Raw genomic sequence first — 13076 nt, forward strand, 5'->3', positions numbered from 1 at the left:
TCTTAGACATACCCCAGAGGGGTATAGATATCTTGTAGATGATACGACATAAGCCATCATCATGAATGATAAGGAGAGGATGTAACGTGTCCACCTGTTGTCTTCAGGACACATCTTAGCAGTCCATCGAAAAGGATGGAGACAACTCCCATGGAATGTTATGGGGTTTGGGATCTAGGACTTTTCGCATCTTCCACATAGCAGAAGTATTCTGGTCGTTCCCACTTAGGACCGACTTGAATTAGGATTTTTCCTAATGGTCATTTCCTAAAAGACAACTAGCGTCGAACCTGAGCGAACTGCCATAATTTCTATAAAGAAAACCACGCAAAATTTTTACGCACAAACGCCCGGTCCGAAGCGGATTCACGCTGAACTTGGTTCAAGGAGAATGGAAAATGAGAGGGATGCAAGGCTTGACCTCTCTGCCATAAGGTATAGTCCCATTTCATTCCCCTAAAACAGTGTAGATCGGGATTATTATAACTTAGACTCTAGGTCAGTGCCCTTATTGTTCGTGTCCATTGAACGATCTTCTTGCTGTCCATCATGATTGAGAAAAGTTACCACCCAACCGGGACCACCCATCTGTAGAACGGACCCATGCCCACATCCACTGCACTTTCCTAAGGTTGTTTTAGTTATCTAACTACCTACCACATTTAGTTGGACACGCATTAATTAGCTTCCTTAATTAGCCCATTAGGCACTGATTCCTTTACGTAATCATAGCACTTGACATAGAAAAGCAATGTCAAAGAAGTTTCTTTTCAATAGCTTATCATATTTATCTTTGAAATATATTTATAACATCCAGTCCGTAGGCTTATCCATAATGCGCTTGAAGGCTATCCATCAATCCACAGGGATTGCTGATCCAAGATTCCGCCCGTAAACTAGTATGCGGACCTCGAGATCCAATCCTGAGTCACGTTGGCCTCTTGTGCAGGGCTCGAAAGGCGAGGGATTTATGGTCAGAGCCCCCTCTGGCACCCAAGTGTCCTCCTGCTCCAAGCAGCGCCCAACGGAGAGACCTCTCGCGATGGGTTCGGTCCACCTTCCCGGCGTGGTTAACAACCCCCTTGGTTAGGGTGAGGCAAGCAATCGGGGGTAACTGAAGCTCCCTCTCGCTTCAAGCCTTCAACCTGAAGCATTAGATATCTTTTCATCCTTTAATTCCTCGAGCAAACAAAGAAAAATAGTGCTCTTCAAACTGTTACAAGCACAATCATTTCCATTGGTTGTTATTTTTGGCCAACTGCTAAGGAGTGAATCCTTCTTTCTGAATGCATCTAGCACTCGATCCGGGATCAATTGTGACTTGGCAAGATGCCCAAGGGTTTGTCTGTTAACCCTTATATCCTTGGGTTAGGGCGGTACCCTATTAACCCAACTTAACCAAAACTTTAAGTTCTATTAGCAGTAAATATATTATTCCAATTTACTGATTGGTCTTTTGCCTCCAAGCAAATATCTAATCCCCGTATCTTGGTCACTTTACCCAAGAAAGGTACTATATCAGGACGATTATTTCTCCTCTTGCAAGATAACTTGTGTAGGAATCTGCCAATCTCATTCCGAGGAATTGACCATTTCCTTGTGGTCAAATCACAAGATCCTGCGACTCTGTAGCTTGTTGCACAAGTGTCGCATCCAATTATGGGACTATTTACCCATCGAATGGAGTCTTATAATCACGAAATCATGATTAGATATAACAATCCATTCCTGATTGCATTAGGCCGACATTGTCGGTCCTAGGGTTCCAAGTTCAAACCGATTTTTATCTTTTTAGCGAGAGATCCTTGGGGTAGAAGCCCTAGATCATCTCTCGCAAGTACGTTCTCTTATCCCTACATTCCGTGAATGTGGCCAAGTCTTTAGGTTTAAGAGTTTCAGCTTTAACAATAAGAGCAATTAGGTAATGTCCTCAACGTGCTAACCCTAGTTAGCTCCTTAGGATATGTTGCATTGAATTTACCCTTCCTAAATGAGTACCTCACGGTTTTAGGTGTTTAGGTTTAAACCAATTTAACTTGTCTATTCTTAAAGATAATTACGCTACCATTTCTGTAACCACATGATTCATTGTCTATGTATAAGTTGATTTACAAATCCTAACTTTTCGAGTTAAGATCAAAGAATAGGTTAAGTTGTAGCATAATTCCAATTGATCATCCTATAACATGCAAACAAGATTCATGCTACTAAGCTTTAAGATCTTATGTTTAAACATGCAGCCTTTTTCTACTTTCTTTTCCAAATGAATTTGTCATATGCTGAAATTTCACACCCTTTCTTTGATTTGAGTTTTTAGGCCACTTGCCTAGAGTTAAATCTTCTTCATGCAGCCCTAGCAATTTCCTATGGTTGCTAGCAACTTTCTTTAAGAATGATTTCAAAGAAAAGATGTTCAATAATGCGATATGTGGTTTATTCCTTCCATGCTTAATCAAAGTGTACTATCATAATTTCGTTTTGTACAGATGGGCATTAATTAATCTAATCTCATTACTTTGCAATGCATAAAAACCACTTACTAGAAGTGCATAGAAATCTTATGCTCACTTTATTTTGTTTGTTTTATTGAAAAATACTAATGAATGAATCCCTCAATTTAGCCAAAGTATTTTCAATCGAAAAAACATGCATCCTCATTCCTCAAATGATCCATGCATAATTGAAATATTACGACATTAATCAATTTAGGAAGAAAAACCTGGACTTGTGGTGAAATGTCCACATGGATGCTAGGAGATGATCCTCCTGCGTTTGCGCATTGTGCCTTCTTACGAGCCATCTCAAATTCGGTCTTTTTGTCTTGGACGCAAATTTATGATCTTGGCCAATCTTTTTCAAATTCAAAACTCCCTTTGTGACCAGTTGCACCGTCTTTCAGAGGTTTCCTCCTTAAACTCGGCTAATGGGAACTTGTGGGGAACCTGAGGGGGAAAAGGGGTTATTTCTTGGAATAAATGGGCTTTTAAACCCACTAGAGAGGCAATAACAAAGTCCCATGGGAAGGGTTTTAGAACTCGGGCTAGCGGATGCTTGTGGGGAACCCAAAAAGGGGGGAAGAAGGCCTCAACTCCCGGGTTAAATGAGCTTTTAAAGGGCCTTGGGTGAAATGGAAAATGGGGGAAAGAGGGTGTCTTGTGAAGGCCAAGAGAAAGGGGGTTCTAAGGTACCCCTAGATTTAAAATGAACCTTTGAGTAAGAACATGAGGGGGGGGGAAAAAGAAAGGCTTAATGGGCTTTTTAAAAACTTGGAGAGGATCCACGGGTAAGGGGATTTTTTGGATCCTGGGGGGTGGGGTTATTAAACCCACATGAAAATGGGTTATGAGGAAGCCCACAAGAAGGGGGGATTCAAAGGAGGCTTTAGAAGTTTCCTAAGAAGCTTCTAAAGCTTCTGGAAATCATGGAAGCCCCACGTGGAGGAAGGGAAAGGCGGCAGATGGCGATCCCCAGGTGGCAGTTCAACAGCGGCTGATGGCGTGTTCCCCTGTGGCGGCAACATTGTTGCGGCAGCTGGCAGCTCTCTTCTCCCCTTCAACAGTAGCAACAGTACAAAATCCTCACGACCCTCTCCCCTCCTCAATGACAGTGTGACGGCTTCTGCCTCCGTCCATCACTTCCTCCCCACAAGGCTTATAAAGGTGAGGGGAGGAGATCCTCCCTCCCCCACGCGGCTCATTGCATGGGATTCACCCCCCTCTGGCATCCAGCAAAGATGCTCAATCACCCTTGCTATTCCCCTCTCCTCCAGCATGACAGTCGGCTAGGGGAGAGAGGGATAAATTTTTGGCACCAACTGACCCAAGACCTATCGTGCCTAGGCTGGAGATGAACCCAACTAGCATACCTAGGCCACCAAGGCCTTTTTTGACTCACCCACCTAGCGATGCTCCTGTTCACATTGTGGAGGAGCCCAATGAGGAAGAGGCATATGTCAATCCTTATGTATCCTACGACGAGGAGGGCAACCCAGTCCTGATGGACTATCGGCCAGTGCCGGTGATGGCCTTAGGGAGAGGACGATGAAGCAAAGGCTTTGAAGGGCCAAGCCAGGATCCGGTCACATGCTGGACTTGCGGCGGCCACCTAGGCCACATTTCATCACGCTGCCCAGAGTGAGAACAAGCTAACAAGGACAAAGCGAATCTCCGATGCACAGAGTGTGGAATCACACATCTGTTTCCTGATTGTCCTAGGCGCAAGCCATCAACGAGCGCTACCAACATGCCATCAATGCCTTTGGGGCTCTTTGGAGTTGAGACTTTCGATAGTAAGGATATGCCCATCCCACTACATGCTATGACATGAGCTCAAAGGAAACAAGCAGGCATCTCCTTACCAGGGCCAAGTAACCTTGATGCAACCTCAATAGGGAAGAAAAGCCGGAGGAGACGGAAAAAGAGAACTGATGCGAAGATAACCCTTAAAACCGAGGAAACGACTACACTGGTAACGGGAAAGAGGGTCACAGACGCAGAGGCAGAGACCTCGGCTCCTAAGACAGCAGAGCTAGGGAGTGCCAAGGTAGGGGAATATGCCCATCCCAAACGGCAACTCGAAGCTATAGCCAAGATCGAGGAGTGGGTCAAGGACGCCCAAAAGCACCTTGAAGATGTTGAACCCATATTGGAAGACCCCATGGACGACTTCTCCAGTGTTAGCACACTAGTCTCACCCTCAAAACCACAGGTTGGGAACATGCCTACACCACTAAAAGCGGCTCAACAACAAGGCAGGGGGGAAGCTTACCAGGGCAGACAAGATGTATGGCCTAAAACTGCCAACCTCAAAGGAAGGCAAGGGTCCAATGGCCTCCTCGCAACTTTGTTGTCCACCCCAGTAACTCTGAGCCTGGAGAATCTGCTTAGGCAGAATCACTCCTTGTGGCAGGAGTTAAAAGACTCCATCGAGGGACACGCAGAACTTGTGGGCACTGATCCGCAAGATCATGACACAGTTACACGAATCCCAAGTCTAGCTCTACACGCAGATCCTAAGTCTTTGCACATTAATGCTTTTTGGGAGGGCACTGAAATGCACGCAGTTTTGCCCGTCCTAGCCTTATGAGATATGACTCGGAAGGGAATTGTAGACACAGGCACCGGCATTAGTGTGCTAAACCATGTGGTCCTAGAGGCATTGCGAAACCCTCCCGTAGAGACCACTAGATTCAATGTCACGCTAGCAAATGGAATGAAGGTAAGACCATTTGGGGTCTTAAAGAATTGGCCGGTAAAGATTGCCGATGTGCGATTCTCGGTGAACTTCATTGTCATGAAGAGAGTGGATTATGACATATTATTGGGCCGACCTTGGATGAGGAATGCACGAGTCATCGAGGATTGGGGCAATGGATTGATTTTCCTAGGGAACAGAACTAGTTTAGTGAGGGTAGAGATGGACACTTGGACGACGACTTCTGTTGACCTGGCAGCCATCTCAGCCATGCTAAAAGGCAACACGCAACCGACCAAGCCCTATGGATCGCTAGCTAGATATATTCCTTGCCCTGAGGATGAGAGGGATTGGATGCACGTGCTGGCAACCATTGACCTACCATTCTCGAATGAGGAGGGACCACATCAGTAGGCTGCTAAAACCGCCACCGTGCCAATTGAGGAGCCAGCTGTACCGCTTTGCATGATGGTAGGAAGCTTGCTTAACCCAGGCAAACCGGCCTCGTCTCGCATCCCCAACAACAAACTAGAGCTTCAGGAGATCGTAGAGTATCTGACCGATAAATTGAACGGCAATTTGGCCGCTAACTTAAAGCCTCTACGTGACCTTTTAGCTAGACCAGGATGGAAATGGAACAAAGTCCATGACCTGAACTTGTTATATAACTGGGCTTTAGTTACTGACGACAAGGAGAGTGAACAGGGAAGCTTAGGGGATGATGAGCAGTCAGAAGAACAAGACCTGGACGAGGAGGAGTATGAGGACCGTCGCTCTCCGGGAGAAGAGGGTGAAGAAGAGGTAGACACAATAGAGTATGACACGGAGGGAAAAGCGATAGAGAAAATCAGGGCAGACTTAAGGCCTCGGAAGGAAGAGCTCACTCGAAACGAAAAAGAAGTCATATTGATGGAGTGTGATAGATCATGGCTGGAACAAATAGAAGCCATAGATTACGAGCAAGCTGGAGTGGCACAACGGTGGGTAATCCCAGTGCTCAAGATGGATTCACCTACGGAACTAAGACCCCCTGGGGAAACACCTTCCTCAAGTGAAGGATGCGAGTTCAACTCAGAGTCGAAAGTTAGTACTGAGAGTGATCCCGAGATACCGCAACCCTCTAAGGTCAAACACACCAAGGGAGACTTTCCAGTCGACCTGAGGCGCAGGAGGCTAAAAGAGGAGGCCAGGAAGAAAGCAAGGGGCTCGGAAGCGGAAAGGCAGAGGAAACCACAGGATCTACCCAAACGGTTTACAAAATTTAAAAAGGGTGACAGAGTGGTGGTCCTGCTAGGTGCAAAAAGACAAGGTCAGACTAGTGAACCGATAGAGGGACCCACCAAAGTCAAAGAGGTTAACTTGGCTGGGAAAGGCAAAAAACCAAGACCGGTATTTGTCGCAGATGACTTGGCGGAAGAGGAAGAGACCAAACTTATTGCGCTCCTACAAGAGTACATCGACGTGTTTGCCTAGAACTTAAGAGAGTTGACCCTAGGGTCGTGACTCATAACATCCCAATGATTCGAGATGCAGTGCCAACAAAACAACGACCTTACCCCATGAATCCTAAACACACTCATGTAGTGAAGGAGGAGATTGACAAACTCATGAGGGCAGGTTTCATATATGAGATCGAGCACACGGACTGGTTGTCACTTATCGTGATTGTCATGAAGAAAAATGGAAATATCCGAGTGTGCGTAAACTACAAAAAAGTGAATGCCACTACGAAGAGGGATAATTATCCTTTACCTTATACCGAGCACATGCTGGAGAGGGTAGCAGGGAAGGAAGCCTATAGTTTTCTGGATGGCTTCTCGGGTTACAATCAGGTGCAGGTGCACCCCGACGACAGGCACAAGACTGCCTTTGCCACGAAATGGGGCATATTCGCCTACATTGTCATGCCTTTTGGACTAATGAATGCACCTGCAACTTTCCAACGCCTAATGTGCACCATCTTTAAAGACATGCTTAGGCACGAACTGGAAGTGTTCGTAGATGACCTATGTTTACACTCTAGTTGGAACGAACACTTGAAGAAATTGCGAGCTGTCTTTAAAAGGTGTAGGCTATACCACCTCTCGCTAAACCCCTTAAAGTGCCAGTTCTGGGTAAAACACGGATGCATCTTGGGGCACGTAGTGTCAAGGAACGGCATTGCCACTGACTTCTCCAAAGTCAGAGTCATTGTTGACCTACCGCCACTTGACAACTACAAGGGAGTTCAGTGCTTCTTGGGACACACTGGATACTATCGACGATTCGTGCTAAATTATGCATTAATAGCTAGACCTTTGTACAAGCTATTGATAGTGTTTGAGTGGACGGAGGAATGCCAGCACGTATATGAAGAATTGAAAAAGGCTCTTACGACTGCACCAATCCTGTGAGCCCCAGACTAGAATGTAACGTTCCACGTACACATAGATGCCTCTAAGTTCGCTATTGGAGCCGTGCTATGCGAGCCTGGTGAGCATAACTTGGATTACCCGGTGATTTTTGCTAGCAGGCAGTTCACAGAAACCAAGATGAACTATTCCACAACAGAAAGGGAGGGGTTGGCCATGGTATTTGCAGTAAAGAAATTTAGGCATTACCTGTTGGCCACTCCCTTTGTCTTCTTCATTGACCATCAAGCCCTACTGTATCTTGTGAACAAGCCTTGCGCTATAGGGCGCATAGCTAGATGGTTACTCCTTTTACTGGAGTTTGACTTCTCTGTGGTGGTACGCAAAGGAAAGCAGCACTACATGGCTCACCACATGTCCCGCATACCCACAGGAGAAGCCGTTGGACAAGGCGTGCCTGATGATTTACCGGATGCCCATCTTTTTAACTTGTCTAGTGAACAATAATTGTTTAGAGCGGATCTGATGCCATATTGGGGCGACGACATAGTGCAAGTGCTAGAAAATGGACTACCAGAGCAATCCATTGAGAAGGCCAGGCTGAAGAGACTTTTCCTGAAAATTCAGCCCTACCAATTGATAGCTGGCCAACTCTACAGGATAGGACAAGATGGTTTATTGCGCTAATGTGTGTGTGAGCACGAGATGCACGACGCATTAAACGAAGCGCATGGAGGGATCACTGGCGGGCATTTTAGTGGAGACACGACAGCCCAAAAGGTGCTACAATCCCAGCTATGGTGGCCCACCCTATTCCGTGATGCAGCTAAATTTGTAAAGCACTGTGATGAGTGCCAGAGGACCAAGGTGCCCACGCGAAAGGACAAGATGGAGATGACCCCTGTCATAGCCTGAAAACCCTTTGAAAAATGGGGCATCGATTTTGTTGGGCCTGTCAGTCCTGTAGCACAACATTCCCAAGCTCGATACATCATAGTGGCAACCGACTATTTAAAAAAATGGGCAGAGGCACGAGTCATGAGGAAGAACGATGCTAGGACCACTGCAAAATTCTTGTGGGAACAGGTCATTTCATGGTTCGAATGTCCAATCGAGTTTGTAAGTGACGAAGGCACACACTTCATTAATGAAGTGATTGCCCACTTGCTCTCAACCTTCCTAATAATTCATCGGAAGTCCTCTCCTTATTACCCTCAGGCTAATGGCCAAGCCAAATCCACAAATGAAATTCTAGTCAATGTGCTTACAAAAGTTGTGTCTACTTCGAGAAGTGACTGGGATAACAAGCTAATGGTGGCCTTGTGGGCCTACCGCACAGCTTATAAAACGGCTATAGGACAAACGCCCTTTAGGCTGACTTACGGAACTGAAGCCATTCTGCCCGTAGAATTCTTCATCCCTAGTTTGAGGCTGGCAGTCCAGGAATGTTGGGAGGAAAGAGAGGCTTGGACTAACCGCTTAGTAGAACTTGAGCGCTTATTAAGGGAGACCCGACTCCTCACCACTCATTCTCTGATTTGTGAAAAGGCCCGACGAAAGATGTGGTTTGACAAGCATGTCATCCAATGAGACTTCAAACAAGGGGACCTTGTTCTGTTGTACTCAGTAAAAGGGCATAAACAAAAGATGAAGTTTTGGGGGCTAGGGCCTTTCAGGGTACACGTAATCGGTAGGACCGGAAATGTCGAGTTGGAGACACTTCACGGTGAGGGAATAGGCTTTTTTAATGGCAGCCGCATTAAGAAGTACTATCCTCCTTCACATCCATTGCACGAGCCACCCATGTTAGAACCCCCACTGAATGTCCGCATGGCTACTGTAACTGACCTGACAGATCAGGACGAAGAAGTAGTGGCACTGGCATACCTGCAGATCACAGTTGCAGCAGGAGCGGTGTATTTTTTTGATGCCTTGATTGATGAAGGTGCTGACTGCAACATCCTAACACATGACCATTGGACATGCATTGGTCAACCGCAACTACAGCCCACTAACACTTAACTCACCCCGTTTGGGGGTACCGCTTACCCACTCCTAGGGAAATGCAAGGTGGTCATTTCCATCGAGTCTGAAAGTTTATCGGCCTTCTTCCATGTGTTTCCTGACACTAAGGACGCTGGTAATGTATCACTATTAGGTTGCACTTTCAAAAAACAAACCAACTGTAATGTGGATTACAACCTAAATCACATATATCTTGCCATCGGCAATGTGCGCATAGTGACGACTTTCAGCAAGAGCTTCCCTAACTCCCCCACTTTTACGAAGCCGCTGATAGAAACCCCTATGATTGCATTTCAGCTCAAGTCTAAACAGACGGAAACTACGGCCACGTGCCAAATTCTCAACCCCAGACTCACGCCCACCAAGAGCGCTCCCAAGGCCAAAGAGTCCAAGTTTCTATGGGTGCCAAAACGGCAAAAACCACATCCGAGTAAACCACCCAAGTGTGATCCTAAACATCCAAATCATCAACCGTCCCGACCCAAGAGGCACTCTAGGCGCTATTGCTGTAGATGCACAACCACGCCGCGCTGATTCCCAAAGACCTCTTGTGGGCACAAGGATACCACGAGGGCAATCCCTGGATTTGGGTGCCTAAAAAGGGCCAGCTAAGAACCTCATCTACGAACAACCTTACCCTACAAGAGGGTTTGCACACGTGGTGCCCAGAACATAGTTAATGGGCCAGGGGCCAGCGACGGCTAGCAAGCCTTAGCTCGTCTATCGACCAAAGCAAATGCCCCAAGCCTTTAACCTACCTAATCCTAAGAACTTACAAACCACGATGACTGCCCGCTCAGAACCAAGTACAACCCCCATGTCTCTGAAGCTCCCTACAGCGCCTCAAAGTGTCTCCCATTGCGAGGCCCGAACCATGACACCGATGAGGAAGTCAGAACTATCTAGTCCAGTTGCACCAGCACTGCCAGAGGGTCGTAAACCCTTCTACGCAATACGACCTTTCCTCTCTTTGGCTTAGGACCTTGCTGCAACTTCTGGGGATAATTTAATAACCTGCATTAAAATGTTAGATGAAACTTTCACTACATTTGCTAGAAGCTACGAGAGGCTAGACCTAGGTTTTCTTGACGAAACACTTGCTTCGGATGTCCGTGCATTACCATGCACTTGGGAGGAATACAAACTTATGACCACTAAAGTTCCCAAAATTGCTACCGAACTGATAGCAAACGGTGAAATCTCGAAGGATCAGGCTGCACTCAGAAGACTTATCACTTCTTACCATAAGCCTCCGCATTCTACTCCTGCACAGGAGCTGCAAGAGCTCACGCAGATGGCAAGCTCACCTTCCACATTCTTGCAGCAGTGGTTTATGCTAAGGATCCAATGGGAGAAAAAAGGTTGTCGCATAATGACCAATCCTGAGCAACGCATGGCAATCAAAACTATCAAATATGACCCCACGTACGTGGCACCTATCTCGTTTAGGGTCTTGGCCATCACCCGTGATCAGCATTTGGATGACCATGTGCTCGCCCACCCCTACATTGACCAATTCCTCACCCAAGAGGAATTACATGTTGCCAGTTGCCTTAGTACCGGAGATCTCTTCCATGATGTTTTGACCTATATTTCCCAAGTCTCCATCCAACCATCCACTCTCGATTGTCATGCCCAACTCGAATGCAATCCAAACTTCTATAATTGGCTATTGGCTAGGTAAGTCAATCCACGTGAACAGGTGCTTTTACCTCGCCCTTCCTGTGCTAATCCTAGGAAGGATTCTTTGAAAGATTCCTGACAGAGGGGGGAGCAAGGTGACCAAGAGCAGAGCAAAGATGAAAATTTATGTTATCTAGCTAGCAGATTGTTATAATTAAGAAAGTTTCTATGGAAAAATATTGCAGAATAAAACAATAGCAATGGTCAAGCCTCTAAGCAAGTGTGCCCACTTTAAGCCCATCTATTTTCTCTCAAACTTAGTTCTAATTAGAAATGCGCCGATTGTCGGGCATTAATTGTTGGCATGGTGTGTTGACAGGTCACTGTCATGGCAGGACAGGACAAAGGAGGCAAACTACCATTCTCAGAAGAGGAAATGACCAAATTCGGCATCGCCGTCGAGACGTTCGGATTCAGTCACTCCACCTTCAAGCACACACTGAATCTGGACGAAGCCATCATGGAGGAACCCACGATCAAAGACTTAGTGGATAGATGTCATCTCCACAAGTACGTGGAAAAGGTGGGGCAGGCGGTGGATTACAGTATGTGCGCGGACTTCCTGAGGAATTTCGACAAAAGCAAGAACTGTGGCACCGTCACAATAAGGACAGGGGAGCAAGAAAGAAGAATCGAAGTGCCCCTCAATGCAACGATCATAGAAAAGGCCCTGGGGCTTGTGCCAAAGAAAGAGAGAAGGCCGAGGCGAGACGTTTACACCACGCTGGTGGTCAAGAAAGAAGCGGTGCATACTATGGATGGAATCAGCTTGGCCGACATCCTCGACCCAGTGGTGAAACTACAAGCAAAAATGATCCATACCCTCTTCTCGGGCCAGCGTTACAATGCACTGATGAACAGGATCCGGGTCCCACTGTTAGAAAGCATAGCAGCAGGAACCCCTGAAGAAATAGACTGGAATGGATTCGTACAGAAAACCATTCAAAGTTCAGCTACCCTCCTCACCTCGGCGGAATCACCGAAGGGGAGTCCCCTGCCTCAACAGCGCGCTCCGCAAGGAAGAAACCTGCGTCGAAAGTGGCTACAATCAGATACGGGGGCATCGTGACAACTATCATAGACGAAGCAATAAAGAATGAGGGCATCGTGGAGGAGAAAGAGGCACATGAAAGCTCAGCTCACCACGGCAAAGGGAAATCGAGCGAAGGAACAGTAAGCGACAAGGGACAGTAGGAAGTGCTCCCTCCACGAGCGACCAAACCCGCAGAGCAAAGCAAAAGTGAGAGGAGACAGAATGAGAAAAAAAAGAAATTAAGTAAGGAAGAACGGGTTGACATCAAAAAAGCTAAGAAAGAGTCTCGAAGGGCCGAGGAAGAAAGGAGGAGGAAAGAGGAGGAGGAGCTCACCTAAATAAGAGAGGAGTCAAAGAAGGCGGAAGAGGATAGGAAAACGAGGGTAGAGGAAGAAGCTGAGGAGCAGCGACTCAAGGAACTGGCCGAACTAGCGGAAGCCACCCGAAGGTCAGCGGAAGAGACCCAAGGGGACGGAGGACTCGAACCCGCAAGCCCTGGCCATAAAGCCGAAGCTAGCACGAGCGTGGAAGCATCACCGATGATGGTAGGTAAGGGCAAGTCCCTCCTACATCCACTCCCTCCCTCCTTTGTGCCAACAACAGCTGAAATCACGACCGTCGCCGCTGCACACCCTGTGTCTCCTCTCGATGTGGCACAGCTCATGACCATGATGCAGATTCTCGTGATCAGGATGGCCGACATTGTCCCTGAAACTCGATTGAAAAGGCCCGCTGCCATAGATGCAGAGTCTCGGCAAGACCCCAAACGACTGAGGCTGGAGGCATCGACC

Source organism: Lygodium microphyllum, chromosome 22 (assembly GCF_053477565.2).
Source record: "Lygodium microphyllum isolate KBCC chromosome 22, Lygodium_microphyllum_v1.1.10, whole genome shotgun sequence".
Classification (NCBI taxonomy): domain Eukaryota; kingdom Viridiplantae; phylum Streptophyta; class Polypodiopsida; order Schizaeales; family Lygodiaceae; genus Lygodium; species Lygodium microphyllum.